Source organism: Narcine bancroftii, chromosome 9 (genome assembly GCF_036971445.1).
Source record: "Narcine bancroftii isolate sNarBan1 chromosome 9, sNarBan1.hap1, whole genome shotgun sequence".
Lineage (NCBI taxonomy): Eukaryota > Metazoa > Chordata > Chondrichthyes > Torpediniformes > Narcinidae > Narcine > Narcine bancroftii.
The window spans coordinates 114216944-114231503 of NC_091477.1; the positions used below are offsets into that span (position 1 = coordinate 114216944).

Sequence of the window (14560 nt, forward strand, 5' to 3'; positions counted from 1 at the left end):
TTTCAATTCAGGATAATATGTCTTTTTATAAGTTAAAGTGGACTCCGTTTGCTAATTATATGCATTTAAGTTTGATTTAAATATATGTTTAAGCGTGATATTTTAGTATTGATAAATTTTTTTTGTTGTTAGAATTTCTTTTAGGTTAAGTTTTATCTCTTTTTTTGTAAGTGGGTATTTTCTTTCCATATATAATATTGTTAATTTTATTAACTCTTCACTCTTTATTTTGGGGGGGGAGGGCTGGACTAATTTTAAGTTAGATTACTAATATTGTGTTACAATTAACTGGGGGGGGGTTATTTTGTGTAGTTTTCTGATGTAATATTGTAATCATACCATTTTTATTTTTTTTTTATTTTTCTTTAAATGTAATTCTCTATTGTACTCATGTTATAAAATTTTAAATAAAGTCTTCAAAAAAAAAATCTATCCACCAGTGTCTCAAATATATTAAATGAGGCAGCCTCCATTGCAAGACCTTGGGCAGAGAATTCCACAGATTCACTACTCTTTGGGCGAAACAGTTGTTCCTCATCTCCGTTTTAAATCCATCAACCACTGTGGCTATGTTCCTTAGATCTAGTAAAAGTAAAATGTGATATTTCCACCCTGAAGAGAGAACATAGAACACTACAGCATAGAACAGGTCCAGTAAGCCCACAATGTTGTGCAGACTCTGACTGTTTGCCCTATTTCTGTCTCTCATAATTTTATATATTTCTATGAGGTCACCCCTCAGCTTCTGATGCTCCAGATAAAACAATCCATGTTTGTCCAACCTCCTCTGATAAATAATATTCTCTATCCAGGCAACATCTTGGTGAACCTCTTTTACACCCTCTCCAAAGCCCCTCACATCCTTCCTGTAACACACTGATCAGAACTGAATGCAATGCTCCCATGCACACTTTAATGCCCAGTGCACCAACCAATGAAGGCAAGTATGTTGTGTGTTTTCTTTAACCATCTTATCTACTTGTGTTGCCACTTTCAGTCTGTAATTGGTTTGCCCCTCCAAAACCCCTCTGAATATCAGAATTTTGGACTTTATTGCAAGGTAATTTGAGCACATGAATAAAGACTTCTTTCCCTTTTAGAAAGAGCATTGGTGAAATGGCAGAAGGAACGCTGTGTGCCATTCTACCTATTTCCCATAACCAGAGTGCCCCAGAGACTAGTTAGATTGATTCTTGGTAGGCTAGATTTGTTTTATGAGGAGATAGTAAGTAGATTTGCCCTCTACCTTCTTGTATAAGGAGACAGGTATTAAATTCTGAAGGGATTGACTGGGTGGATGTAGGTATGATGTTTCTCTTAGTTTGGATATCAGAGACCAAGGAATGCATTCTCTAAATAACGTGTGGGTCAATCAGAACTGAGTTGTCAAGAAATTCCCTCTCTTAGCAGGTGGTAAATCATTGGAATTATTAACATGAGGCCAGTAGAAGCTCAGTCACCTAGTATAACCAAGACAGAGACTATTAGACTTTGAGATATTAAAGGAATAAAGTGATAAAGAGTTAATACAGGAAAGTGACCCTGAAGTAAACAATCAGACTTGATCTGATTGACTGAAGGAACATGCACAATTGTCTTACTTCTATTTGTAATTCAGGGGATTGGAGAGGCAGTCTGTTCCCTTGCAACTTGGAGTCATTAGTGGGTTTTGGAAAAATCTGTGAAAAATTTAACAAACATTAACATAATTACTCACCTTGTGGTCATTTACACTGCACACCTTAAGTTCCAGTACACGCTTGTACGTGGAGCAACGTGGCCTGAGTCATCAGCTGGACGTCGCCTTTATGAATGAGTTTTGCTTCGTCTGAAAAGTAGTAGGGGTCCTGCAGGAAACATCGTGGTGCAGGAATTGATTAAAAATTCCTGCACTTTCCTTTTTAGACTGTCCATGTAACTGCAAATTTGCTGTTACGAGCCTGCAGTCTAAAAACCCTAATTGGAGAGCAGTGAATGCTGAGGGAAGATGCAATGTCTGGCTGTAATGACTTGAATTTAAATTTTATTTTTATTTACAACACAGTGAAGAAGCCAATTCAGGCTATTTAAATCCTTGCCATCCAATTACACCAAAATTAACCTACAATCCCCGTATGTTTTGGAGGGTGTGAGGAAACTGGAGCACCCAGAGGAAAACCTCATGGACACGGGGAGAATATACAAACTCCTTACAGACAGTGCTGGATTTGAACCCGAGGTCACTGTAATAGCATCGTGCTAACTTTGCCACCCATGCAATAGGGGGTGGAGGGCCCTGAAATGTCAACTACAATGTCCTTGGTTTAAAGTGTTAGTTCTAGTTGCTGGCACGTGTGAGTACCCCTTATCCGAACATCCAAAAATCTGAAACTTTTTGAGTGCTGACAATGGCGTCACAAGTGGAAAATTCCACACCTGACCTGACTTGCCCATTTGGGCCTCTGACGCTCTGTTGTAACCAATAATCATCACCGCCAGACCTACGTGTATTACTCAGGGTGATTTTTGCTTATTCTCTACTCTGCGGTACAAAGATATTGTTGAAAATGACTGATGGTGAAATAGCCAAAATGGTTCTGAATCAAGGTAAGTAAAAGACATTATTTTCATGTGAAATCTGAAATTCATCTCCACCTAAAGTGCCATGTTTGAGTGTAACATGACCAGCAACATTATTGTGTTGAACAAAATAAAATACAGTGTGTTGTAACCTTTTGATCAAAAACACAGCATTGCAGGTGGAGATTGAAAGCCTGTTGTTGTTTGTTGTTGTCCTTTAACAGCTGACACAGGGATTTTGCTGATGCTACTCTACTGCTTAGTTACCCAAACACATGACTCCAAAATCCGAAAAAGATCTAAAATCTGAAAAACACTTCTGGTCCCATGCATTTCAGATAAGGGGTACTCGGCCTGTAATACATGAGGTAATGTTTCCAAATTAATCTGAGAGTGATTTGAGATAGAATAGTTGAGCTTGCAATTTGTGATGCCACCATATTGCCAATGTCCTGAAATAGAGGATGACTACATATCAGAGCTGTACTGATGCATAAGATTATTAAAGATACATTACTTCTGGGGGACGTCATGTGATGACGTGGGGTTAGGACGCTAAATCCTGACCTTCCTGAAAATTTGGTTTAAAAAAAGTACCAAAAAAGTAATGCAACTTGTATAAAAACTCCCTTAAACAATTTCTGAATTTTCCTGCTTACTCACAATCATGGGGAAAAAAGAAGGGAAACACTGCTGGTGGCCTATCCGTACAACGCAAAGATGACCAGAAGAAACAGGCGACGAGGCCTACACCGACTCCAGAGCCGGGGACCAGCGCTTCAGCTGTCCCCGAGATGGGTGAGCAGCCTCCGCTGCCACACCCGGCATAACGGGATGATGGCATTGAAGGTGAAGAAACTAGAAGTTGAGCAGGCCCGTCCAAATAGGCGCCGGAATCAGGTAGTTCCTTTTCTGACAGTGACCAAGAGATACAGAATCTACTATCCCCAGGAAATTGAGAAACGTGGATCAATTTAAGGAGCTTAGAAGTATGAAAGGAAAAATAAGTAAGTTAACTGAAGTTATGAATACTGTGAAGAAACATATAGATCAAGCTAAACATGGAACTAATAAACTAAAAAGAAGATGTGGAACAAGTTCAAGATAAAATGTCTCATATGGAAGCCAATGAGACCGCTCTGACTGTTTTAAATCAAAAGCTTTGGCAAGAAGTGGATGTTTTGGAAAATTATAGTAGAAGGAATAATATTAAAATTGCGGCTTTGAAAGAGGGGGTAATGTGAGAAGGGATTTGATTGAAGTATTTGAAATTATTAGAATTGGGATGGAGAGGCTTTTCCTTTATAAAAGGGGAAGATACAAACAAGAGGACATGAGCTGAGAGTTAGGGGTAAAATGTTTAGAGGAAACATCACGGGGGACTTCTTTACTCAGAGTTCATACCACACACCCACCAGAGCTTCCAGATGAAGTGGTGAAGGCAGGTTTGATATTAGCATTTAAGGAGGAGCTGGCGATGTACATGGATGGGAAAGGAATGGAGGGTTACGGGTTGAGTGTAGGTCAGTGGGGTTAAGTGGATGAAAGTGTTCGGTATGGACTAGAAGGGCCAAGTTGGCCAGTTTCTATGCTGTAATTGTTATATGGTTATATGATATGCCACAATATTTTTCAAAAATGGATTCCAGAAATACTGGGCCAAGAAAACTTTATAGGGCCCTCAGACTTAAATCACCCCCTGAAGAATATCTGTGCTCATTGTTGATAAAGTTCCTGCTTTATCAGGATAGAGAAAAAGTATTGAGAAGAGCTGTACATAAAGGGAGCAATATTTTATTTTATCCAGATATCAGCGGAGATCTTTTAAAAAGAAGAAAAGTATTCAATCCTGTAAAAAAAGATTTTGTGGGAGAGAAAGGATACCCTCAACCTTTAAAATTTTTCTACCAAATGGACAAAGCAAGTTCTTTCTACGTCATCAAGTGGCAGAGGAATTTGCTGAAAACTTGTCCTGAAAACAGTCGGGATGAAGACCTTGAGGACTAAATGTGATGTTTACTCTCCTTGTTAGCTCTGTACAATTGAACAGGAGTTAAACTATGGCTATGAGGATTTTTTTAAGTAAAAGAAATGTACTTAGAATCTCAGGAGAGTGGGGGAGGGTGGGGAGAGGTGGAGGAGGGTGCCGACCACTGCCGTTTCATGTGCGTATCTATGACAGCGGTCATGGCCTGCACAGGGAAGGTGAGAGTTTTGCTAAGGATAGCAACATGACAAGGGTTATTTTTTTTCCTTTGCTCTGTTAAATGATGTCATATTTTGTAGTGTATCTTATTTTCTTTTCTTTTTACATTCCTTTGCTTTTTTTTGTCTTTGGATCGTCAGGTGGGCCAAGGGCAAACACAGAGGACGATGAATTCTACAATTAAGTGGTGGAGGTTTGCGGGAAAAGGCGATAGAAATAGAAGGTTCAAATAAAAAAAAGTTAATGAGTAAATCAGTAAAACTCTTAAATTTTAATATTAATGGGATTAATGAACCCATCAAACAGAAGAAAATACTTGCACATATTAAGAAAATGAGTGTAGATGTAGCCTTTTTGCAGATGACACATTAGATAGAAAAAGAACACTCAAAATAGAAAAGTGACTGGATTGGCCATGTTGTATCTTCTTCATTCAATTCAAAATCAAGAGGAGTGGCAATTTTATGCGATCTTTCGCCAAACTCATAATCTATTCTATATGTTTGTAATGTATTATATTGAAGATTTCTTTATTGATTAGTTGTCTATGTTTATCCTCAAAGCTTCTCTTTTGAAGGACTTTTTTGAAAACCATTATTTCTTGTTCTAATCGATCTGCCTCTTTCTTATATTCCTTTTGAATTTTAGATGTAAAACTTATAATTTGGCCTCTCTGATATGCCTTCAAAGCATCCCATATTACAAATTTGGTGCATAAAGATTTAGAAGAGTCCACAATTCTGAATGTATTTGTCAGTGTATCGTCACATGTCTCTCAACAGCGCTGTTTGTACATTTGGTATGATAATTAAAAGATTTTCTCTCACCAAAATTGCCACTCCTTCTGGTTTAGAATGAAATGATTAAGCTGCCACATACCCAACCCAGTCCATTTTTAACTTCAAATGTTCTTTCTCAGTTAAGTGAGTTTCTTGCAGGAAAACCAAGTCTGCTTCCATATATGATAACATTCTCTTTCTTTTCACCATCCCATTTAACCTATTAACATTAAAATTTATAAATTTGCCTCTACTACTCATCCCAATAGTCCACTCCTTCCTCTTCCCTTGCTTGCGGCCTCTCCTCCCTCAACATTCTTTTTGAATAAGAAAACAGATTTACTTTTGGAGCATAGATATTGGCACATTTATAACTATATATATAAATAAGAACCCCCACCCCGCCGTAGTAGCTGTTGGTTAAATAATACCCAACTCTAATTCCTTTTATTTTACGGGTTGCGATTGAAGTTACAGTTACCCACATGATAGAGTAAGAGGTAGAAATCCATCTCCTCTCCCAAACCCTCTGATATTTAAATCTTACATGGAAAAGAAAATTAAAAAAAGGAATTCCAAAATAATTCCAATAATTTTCAAAAATTCACAAAGGAAAACTAAGTAGATAGTATTTAAACTAACCACTATACTGCCAAATAATATTAATCCAACAAAGCATATCAATAACTATTATATTTCTAATTCTTCATTCCTTCTGGATTAATGGGAGATAATACACAAATTCTTCTGCTTGCACAAATCCCAAGAAAAACTTACTTTTACCTCCTGGCAAGAAAATCTTCAAAGTTGCCAGATGGTACAGTACAAATCGGTATGTCTTTTTCCAAAGAATAGTCTTAATTGGGTTGAATTCTCTTCTTTTTAATCGGTATGTCTTTTTCCAAAGAATAGTCTTAATTGGGTTGAATTCTCTTCTTTTTAATAAATTAGCACTGATACTCAAGTGGACCTTTCTTTGCTCTTGACTCTTCTGACAGAGTTACTAGAGTGGAAGATTCCACCACTGCCCTAATTATGGAAAACCAAAACCAAAACCAAAACCTTCAGCAAAAAATGGACAAGTTCATCAAAGGTGATTAGAAGAAAGAAGAAGAGTGGGCTTGTAAAGAAAAATATATCCACCATGATTTGACTCGATGGGCTGAATGGCCCAATTTTCCTCCTAAGTTTTATGGTCATTAAAATACAGTTTGGTTAGTGTTTTTCTAACTTTTTCTTTCCACTCAAATACCGCCTTAAGTAATCCCTATGCCATAGGTGCTCTGTCTGTCTTGATACCGGAGAAACTAAATTAATACAGAACATGGATTCTGATTCAGAAGCGGTTTTGGTCTGAGAGCTCTGTATACTCTTCCAATATCTATAGGGTGCTCAAAGTTTGCTTGACCAAATACTTCAGGGATCCATTTTGCAAAAAAAAAGCATTTGGATCTCACTCTTCCACTCCTTCTTTAAGACTGACTATTTTAAAGTTATTCCTTCTACTAAAAATTTCCAGCATATCCATCTTTTGCTGAAGGTTTTGGTTTTCCATAATTAGGGCAGTGGTGGAATCTTCCACTCTAGTAACTCTGTCATCTATATGTTGCTTTTCTCCCTGTTCTTTCTTAATTTTCCCATGTAGTTTATCAATTGCTTCTTTTCAGCTTATTAACAACATCCACAACTCTATTTATTTCTCCTTTCACTTCTCTTCTCATTTCATGAAATTCCTTAATTAATAAATCAAAGCTGGTTATATCCTTAACTTTTGAAAGTTTTAGTTTCTTTTAATACCTCCTCTTCTAGTAGCTGAACTTCCTCTTCATCACTGCTAGGCCATTGGGAACCAGACTTCTCTTCTTCCTCCTCCGACAGCATTTCACGATGTGCTTCTGGGTTCTTCTCTGACGCCATCTCTCTGACACTGCAGGGGAGCGACATCAGCAGAAGTCCCGTCACCAGGATCACTTAATCAGGGAGCAGCTTGATCGCTAACTCCCTGCTTCTGACTCACAGCAGGCCTCCGATCTTTCTTGATCTTCCCATCGTGTCAAGCTCCAGGTCAGACAGCATTTACTTTATCTTTCCTTGGAGGCATCTTGAAAGTATTTTAGAAGTGTTTAAATGTATTTTACAAATGTTTAATAGTTTAAAACTCTTTTTTAACTAATTCACTGGGAGGGTCAGGCTTCCCATGTCCTAACCCTATAGTCCTACATGATGTCCCTATGAATCTTGAATCTTGAATCTGTTCTTTTCATTGCTTTATGACTTAGAACAGAGAAGATGTTTATTCAGCTGGGGGTATGGGGGGGGGGGGGGTGTGAATCTGTGGAATTTGTTGCCACAAACAACTGTGGAGGTATATTTAAAGTAAACGTTTATAGGTTCTTGAGGAGTAAGTTCATCAAAGGTTATTAGGAGGAGGCAAGAGAGTGGGCTTGAAAAGAAAAATATATCTGCCATGATTTGACTCGATGGGCTTAATGGCCCAATTCTCCTCCTAAGTTTTATGGTCATTAACTTTGGTTAGTGGTTTTCTAACTTTTTCTTTCCACACAAATACTGCCTTAAGTAATCCCTATGTTATAGGTGCTCTGTGATTAGTAAGGGATTGCTTAAGGTGGTATGTGCGTGGAAAGAAAAAGTTTGAAAACCACTGTTTTAATCATATCTAATTGACTCATTATGTGCATGGTTTCGTAACTCCAAAGGAAATGGGCCAATGACAATTTTTCTCAAGCAAAATATTTCAGTAACCATTGGGTTTAGAGCAGTGATTCTCAACCTTCCCTTCCCACTCACATCCCACCTTAAGCTCTCCCTTATTAATCACAGAGCACCAATGGCATAGTGAGTGGAAAGAAAAAAAATTGTAAACAATTATGTAAGAGTGAAATACAGCAATAGGCTTTTCTAGGTCATTCTACGTCACTCTGGCAGTTGACCAGCTTCTTTCCAATATGAGTCACCTCTGGGCATCTGATGCATCTTTGGTGTCAGATGCACATTAAATGAGGCCCTTTCCCATTAACTATGTTTTTTTCTGGGAGTGCATTCTGATGCACGCACAGTTCTGTCCTGAGGTTAGTCTCAAACTTACTTTGAAGACCTTCTCCATCACGGCACCAAACTCCTCCACCCCCTTATCAGCCTCAATCCCTGGTTGGTCCCTAATTTCCTGATTCCTAATGGTTCCAATGCCAGGAAGTAATCCACTACCACTCCCAATCTGAGGAGCCTGTCCCTAGTGGATGTCCCAGTCTCCTTTCCCCTGACCTCCTAGACCCTGATCTTCTAATCCATCATCCTTTCTCTCTTAAAGAGTCAGGCCTCCCTCCTGCCCCCACCCTCCCATTCCAGCTTCTGGCCCCAGACCTGGTTCTGAACTGTAATCTGCCCTTTGCGGGCTCTGCAATGTGTAAATAAAAATATCTAGCTTCAATTCAACGATACTGGGCTCTATTGGAATTGCAATGACTGGTCAAAGATTCAAGTGGCCATTGGCATCCTGCCTAAAGCAATATTTCGACCTTTATTGGGATTCAAGGGATGTGTGCTTCATCCCCAGAAAGCATCAATGGACCAGTTTGAGTTTTACAATAATTAGACCAAGAATCATCTTCACTGTGAGGTGACAAACTTTTGAACTGGGATTTTTAACTCACTCTGCATCATTAGTCCAGCATGTCTGTATTCTAATCCTCAGGTAAGACGATACTCTATATCCAAATAATTGAGCCAATAATAAGGACAAAATGAAGACAATATTAAACAGATATTAATGGTATATAAAATAGTGTCAAATATTATTTCAGATAACCTACTTGTGTATTGATGTCCAGGCTAACTGGCAGTTTAACTGTCTCATTCAGAATCTCTTGTTGGAACACTTCCATCAGAATTCTTGGTTTGAAAGAATCTATCTTTGGAACACTGATGCAAACCCTCGCTGTGGGATTGTGGTGGTCCACCACCGGCCTACTGCAGGGGGCAATCTCTACCTGCAGGAGTGTAAGGGGACAGGACAACACCTGGCCGGCTGTCAATCAGTCGGCCTGAATGGATCAAGCCCCACCCAGTCAGGTGTCAATCATCCTCCGGGCTATAAGCCTGCGCCGGCCTCCCGAGGCTTCAGTTAGAGTTTCTGCAGCCACGGCCAGCCTGGCTGTGTGGAAGTCTTTGTGGATTAAAGCCTATTGTTCAGTCTTTATCTTTGTGTGTGTCTGATTCTGGCTAATAGTCACCTCAGGGATGAAACACAGAAACCAATGTAATACTGAACTGACAATTCAGATCAGATACAGGTAAATGGGACTAACTCAAACACACAACTTGGTTGCCATGATTTGGAGCAAAAGGGCCTGTTTCCGAGCTGTAAACCTCTCTGATGATCCTTTTATCTTATTCCATGAAAATCCTTGCAGCAGTTTCCCACACTTTCTTGCAAAATGTCTGATTGAGATAATCAATAAGATAAGCCTGGTAATTACAGTGGCAACGACTTGGGTTCGAATCCAGCGCTGTCTGTAAGGAGTTTGCACGTTCTCCCTGTGTCTGCATTGGTTTCCAATGGGTGCTTCAATTTCCTCCCATCCTTCTAAATGTACGGGGATATGTTAATTGGTGTACTTGAGGGACACCGGCTTGTGGGTCAGACGGGCCTGTAATCATGCTGATTGTCTATATGTAACAACTAAAAAACTTTAGAAATTATCAGTATGGATAAAGATTAGCTGGAATACCAGAATGATCCATCCTCTCTCTCTCTCTCTCTCTCTCTCTCTCTCTCTCTCTCTCTCTCTCTCTCTCCAAAGTAATATGTAAGGTTCTTTTTTAACATCTGCCTCATTTCAGAGTTCATCTCAAAAATAGTACTTCCAAAAGTGTAGCACTCCTTAAGCATCAGCCTGGAATGTGTTTATTGTCACATGTATTTATTTACATTGACAAGCTTTGTTTTGTGTGCTATCCAGTAAAATCAACCTATATTTAAGTAGAGAAGTGGTGTAAAATAAAACAAAAGTGCAGAGTCGAGTGTTATTGAGTAAAAGTTAAGTTTAAACTGTGAAAGGGCATTATGTTTTGTACAAATGAGAAGTCTGTTCTTTGCTCTGATAACTGTTCTGGAATTTAGTGGTGTGTATGCTTTCAAACTCATGTGTCTTCTGCCTAACAGGAGTGGGAGGAGAGAGAGTGACCAGAGTGGGATGTGTCCTTTAATATGTTGGCTGATTTCGCAGGGCAGCAGGAAGCGTCGACAGAGTTGATGGAGGGGAGGTTGATTTGTGTGATGGCTTGACCTGCGTTCACAACTCTCTGCAATGTCTTACCATCTAGCACAGAACAATTCCTGTCCCGAGCTGCGATGTATCTGGACAAGATACTTTCTGTGGTTTAAAAAAAATGGTAAGACATTGGGAACATGCCGAATTGCCTTAGGCAACGATGCAGCAGAAGCGTTGGTCTGCTTTCATGTCTATAGTGTTAACATGGTGGGACCAGGACAGATTGTTAGTGATTTTACCTTGTAATAACATATCAGCACGGGAACAAACTCCAAAGTTGATGACCCAACATTGACCCATTTGCCAAGCATGTTCACAGATCTGTATTTGGGATTTCTAAACTGCCATGTGCAAGTAAGTTTGAGGATCTACTTCCCTCTAGTGGCAGTTTCTTAAATATTTCCATTTTCTTTGCAGATCATTTTTGCCCTTGTACTCAGGAGCTAGCTCCTGTCAATCAATCTCCCTGGGCATAAAGCTACAGCAGATAGATGCACTGATCAGGACACAATGAGATATGAAGCACAAGGATTATTGGCATCTCCACAGTTTCATACTCTCTAAGGACCACCTTCTGTTCTGGAAGACCTTGCCATTTCTTCTCCAATCTGTTCCAAGTTATTAGCAGATAAAAATAAAATATGCTGGAGGCACTCAGCAGGCTATAAATTTTCCAGTTCTGACAAAGGCTCATTGATCAGATCTGTTGACTCTGTTACTCTCTCCACAGAGGCTGCTAGATACCTCTGTTATTTTCTGGATTATTGCAGATTATAGTGCAGGGTAGTGAAGAAGGGATTTGCTCACTTGCCTTCATGGGTGAGGGCATTAAATACAGGAGCGGGAACATCATGATACCCATTATACAAGGTGTTGGCGAGACCACACTTGGAATAGAAATTCTGCCTGGCCCTCAGGTAAAAGATTCTCAGGGTTGTATGTGATGCCATGCATGTACTTTGAGTATTGGGAACAGTTTTAGTTGCCCAGATACAGGAAAGATATCATTAAGTTGGAAAGGCACTGGAAATATTTACCAGAATGTTTGGATTGTATTAGAAATATGAATGAATTATAAGGAGGGGAGATATAGGCTGAGGCTTTTCTCTCTGGAGTATAGGAGGCTAAGGGGGGATCTTTGAGAGGTTTATAATATTGTAAGGAGGATAGATAAGGAAATAATCATAGTCTTTGAGCCAAAGTAGGAATGCTCATAGATTTGAGATGAGAAGGAAAGATTTAAAAGGGATCTGATGAGCACCTTTAACAACGGATGGTGGAATATGGAATGAGCTGCCAGAAGAAGTGGATGAAGCAGGAAGGATTGCACGGTTCAAAAGTCATTTGTAGACAGGAAAATTTTAGAGGGATGTGGGCCAAACGCAGGTAGAATGGGACAAGCTTGTTTGGCGAGGACGTTGGGCCAAAGCATCTGTTTCTATGCTGCCGAACTGTCTGACCTGTTTCCAGCAGTCCTTAGATTTATAGAGTGAGCAGAGTTTGAGGAAGATGCAGTCTGTACCTCGAAGAATGGATCAGTGGTGGGGTTTCTGATAGGGAACAAGCTGCTGTATAATCGGAAGGGTCGGGGTCATGTTCAGTGATGCTAACGTGGGATGGGTAAGGAATAAACTATTGGGAAGTATGTAAAAGTATGGGACAAAATGTACAACATGCGAGATAATGGCAACCAATGTAACTAGATCACATTCAACTTGGCCAATTGTAAGTAGTCGGGAGTAAGTGCTGGGGCCTCACGATGTGCAATCTATATGGATAACAGATGAAGCTAGGAGGGAAAGCAAGGGATTACAGAGATCCTGCACAAGGATTTGGATGGGTTAAGAGAATGGTAGGGCAGCACAGGAACAAGCCATTCATCGCACATTGACTGTGCTGAACAGGACGACAAATTAAACTAATTCCGTCTGTCTGAACATGGTCCCTCCATCCCTCGCGTCTTCATGTGTTTGTCGAAATGCCTCTAAAACGTTGTCATCGTATCTGCTCCCACCATCTTCCTGACCAGGTACCTACTGATCTCTGTGGTTTTTGTAAATATCCTTTAAATGTTTCTTCTCTCACCTGAAATCTGTACCCTGTGGTACTTGACATTTCCACCATGGGATAAAAAAAATGACTGACCCAATCGATTGCTCCTGTTTTACCCATTCAAGGAAATATCCTGTCCACACCAACCCTGTTGAGAGGATCAAGGCTCGTCTTCCTTTTCCACTCCTATCTATTGGCACATCAGCTGTGGAAGCAACTGAAAAAATAAAGATCAGATAAAGCCTCTCCTCTGAGAAGGAGAAGGAAATTTGCCATCCTTGTCTATTCTGGCTTGTATGTAACTCACAGACTCCTTATACATCACCTTCCAACCCCATAACTTGAGGAAAAGGGCAGCAAATGCATGGGATTACCATCACCTGGAAGTTTGCCTTCCGAGTCACACACCATCCTGACCTGGAAGTGCATCACCATTCCTACACCATCACTGGGTTAATTCTCTCCCCAATAGCATTGTGGGTACACCCACAGCTCAATGACTTCAGTGGTTCGAGAAGGTAGTCCATCACCGCCTCTCCAAAGCCATTTAGGGCTGGGCAATTAAATGCAAGCTAAGCCAGCAAAGACAACATCACTTGAATGATTAAAAAAAAATGAGGGAGAATTTTCCGAGACCTTTGACTTATGGGTGGAGCTTAGAAACAGAAAGGGAGCGATCACTTTGATCCAAGTGTACTACTGGCCGCTGCACAGACAATGTGAGATGAAGGAACAAAACCATTGGCAAATTACAATAAAAATAAAAGGAAAATAGAAATTGGGAGCTTCTGGTAGGAGGCAGAAGGTGATGGTCAAAGGTTGTTTTTTCTCTGTTTGGCTGCCTGTGGCTTGCAGCAGTCCGCTGGGACCAGTTCTGAGATCATCGCTGCACATTATATGTGACAACAATCTGGAAATAAACATAGGAGGTGCGAATAATATGTCTGCAGATGACATAAGCATTGGTGGTGTTGTGAGCGAGGAGGGGGGGGGGGGGGGCTGAGGTCTTCAGCGATAAGTTGGGCAGAATAATGGCAGATGGAATTTCATTCTGAAGGATGTGAGGCTGACTTGATCAGTCTGGGACTTACCCAATGAATGATAGCTCACTGCTTTTTTTTCTGTTTTTCTCTCTCTCTGAAATATTGGGGTCACATTTGCTCCCTTCTGATCCACAGGAGCATCTGCAGAAATGACCACATTTTGGAAACCAGTAACCAGAGCAGGCTTCCTTTCCAAAGCCAGCTCCGTTTTCAAATCATTGAGGCTTTGGGATTCATCACCTTTCAAGCTCACTTGTGTATTTTTCTTTGGCCAATACTTAGTTCCTTTAGTTGCTGTGGCAACAAACCCCGAGATAAATAATGAAATAAAGACTGCTCCATTTTCATTTGGCTTCTGCTGGTCAGTTTGTCAGTAGTGAGATATTGTTCAGTTGCGAACGAATTAATTCTCTTTCCAATTTGGTCAGGAAGGTAGTGGTGTGACTGAAGGAAGTCAACCCTCACATTCTCAGAAAGATGGACTAAATAAGTTTCTTGGTATGCAAATGCGTGAGGTTTACTGAAGTGGGAATACAGAGTTGAGGTTACTATCAGATTAACCGTGAACTGATAAAATGGCTGAGCAAGCTGGGCGCCCCTGACTGTGATTTTTTAAAATGTATAAACTTT

At 40.0% G+C, this 14560-nt stretch overlaps 1 protein-coding gene across 10 annotated transcripts in view; it reads right to left on the minus strand.

Moving 5' to 3' along the window:
* Positions 1-9470, minus strand: part of LOC138742673 (phospholipid scramblase 1-like) — a 29739-nt gene extending 20269 nt beyond the window's left edge. Inside the window, exons 1-3 of one of the 10 annotated variants that reach the window (XM_069897395.1) lie at positions 9375-9423; positions 7342-7471; positions 1718-1847 (exon numbers count right to left, since the gene is read on the minus strand). The gene's annotated coding sequence lies outside the window, so the exon portion shown is untranslated. The other 9 variants (XM_069897403.1, XM_069897402.1, XM_069897394.1 and 6 more) reach the window with 9 other exon arrangements.
* Between the last annotated feature and the right edge of the window lie 5090 nt (positions 9471-14560).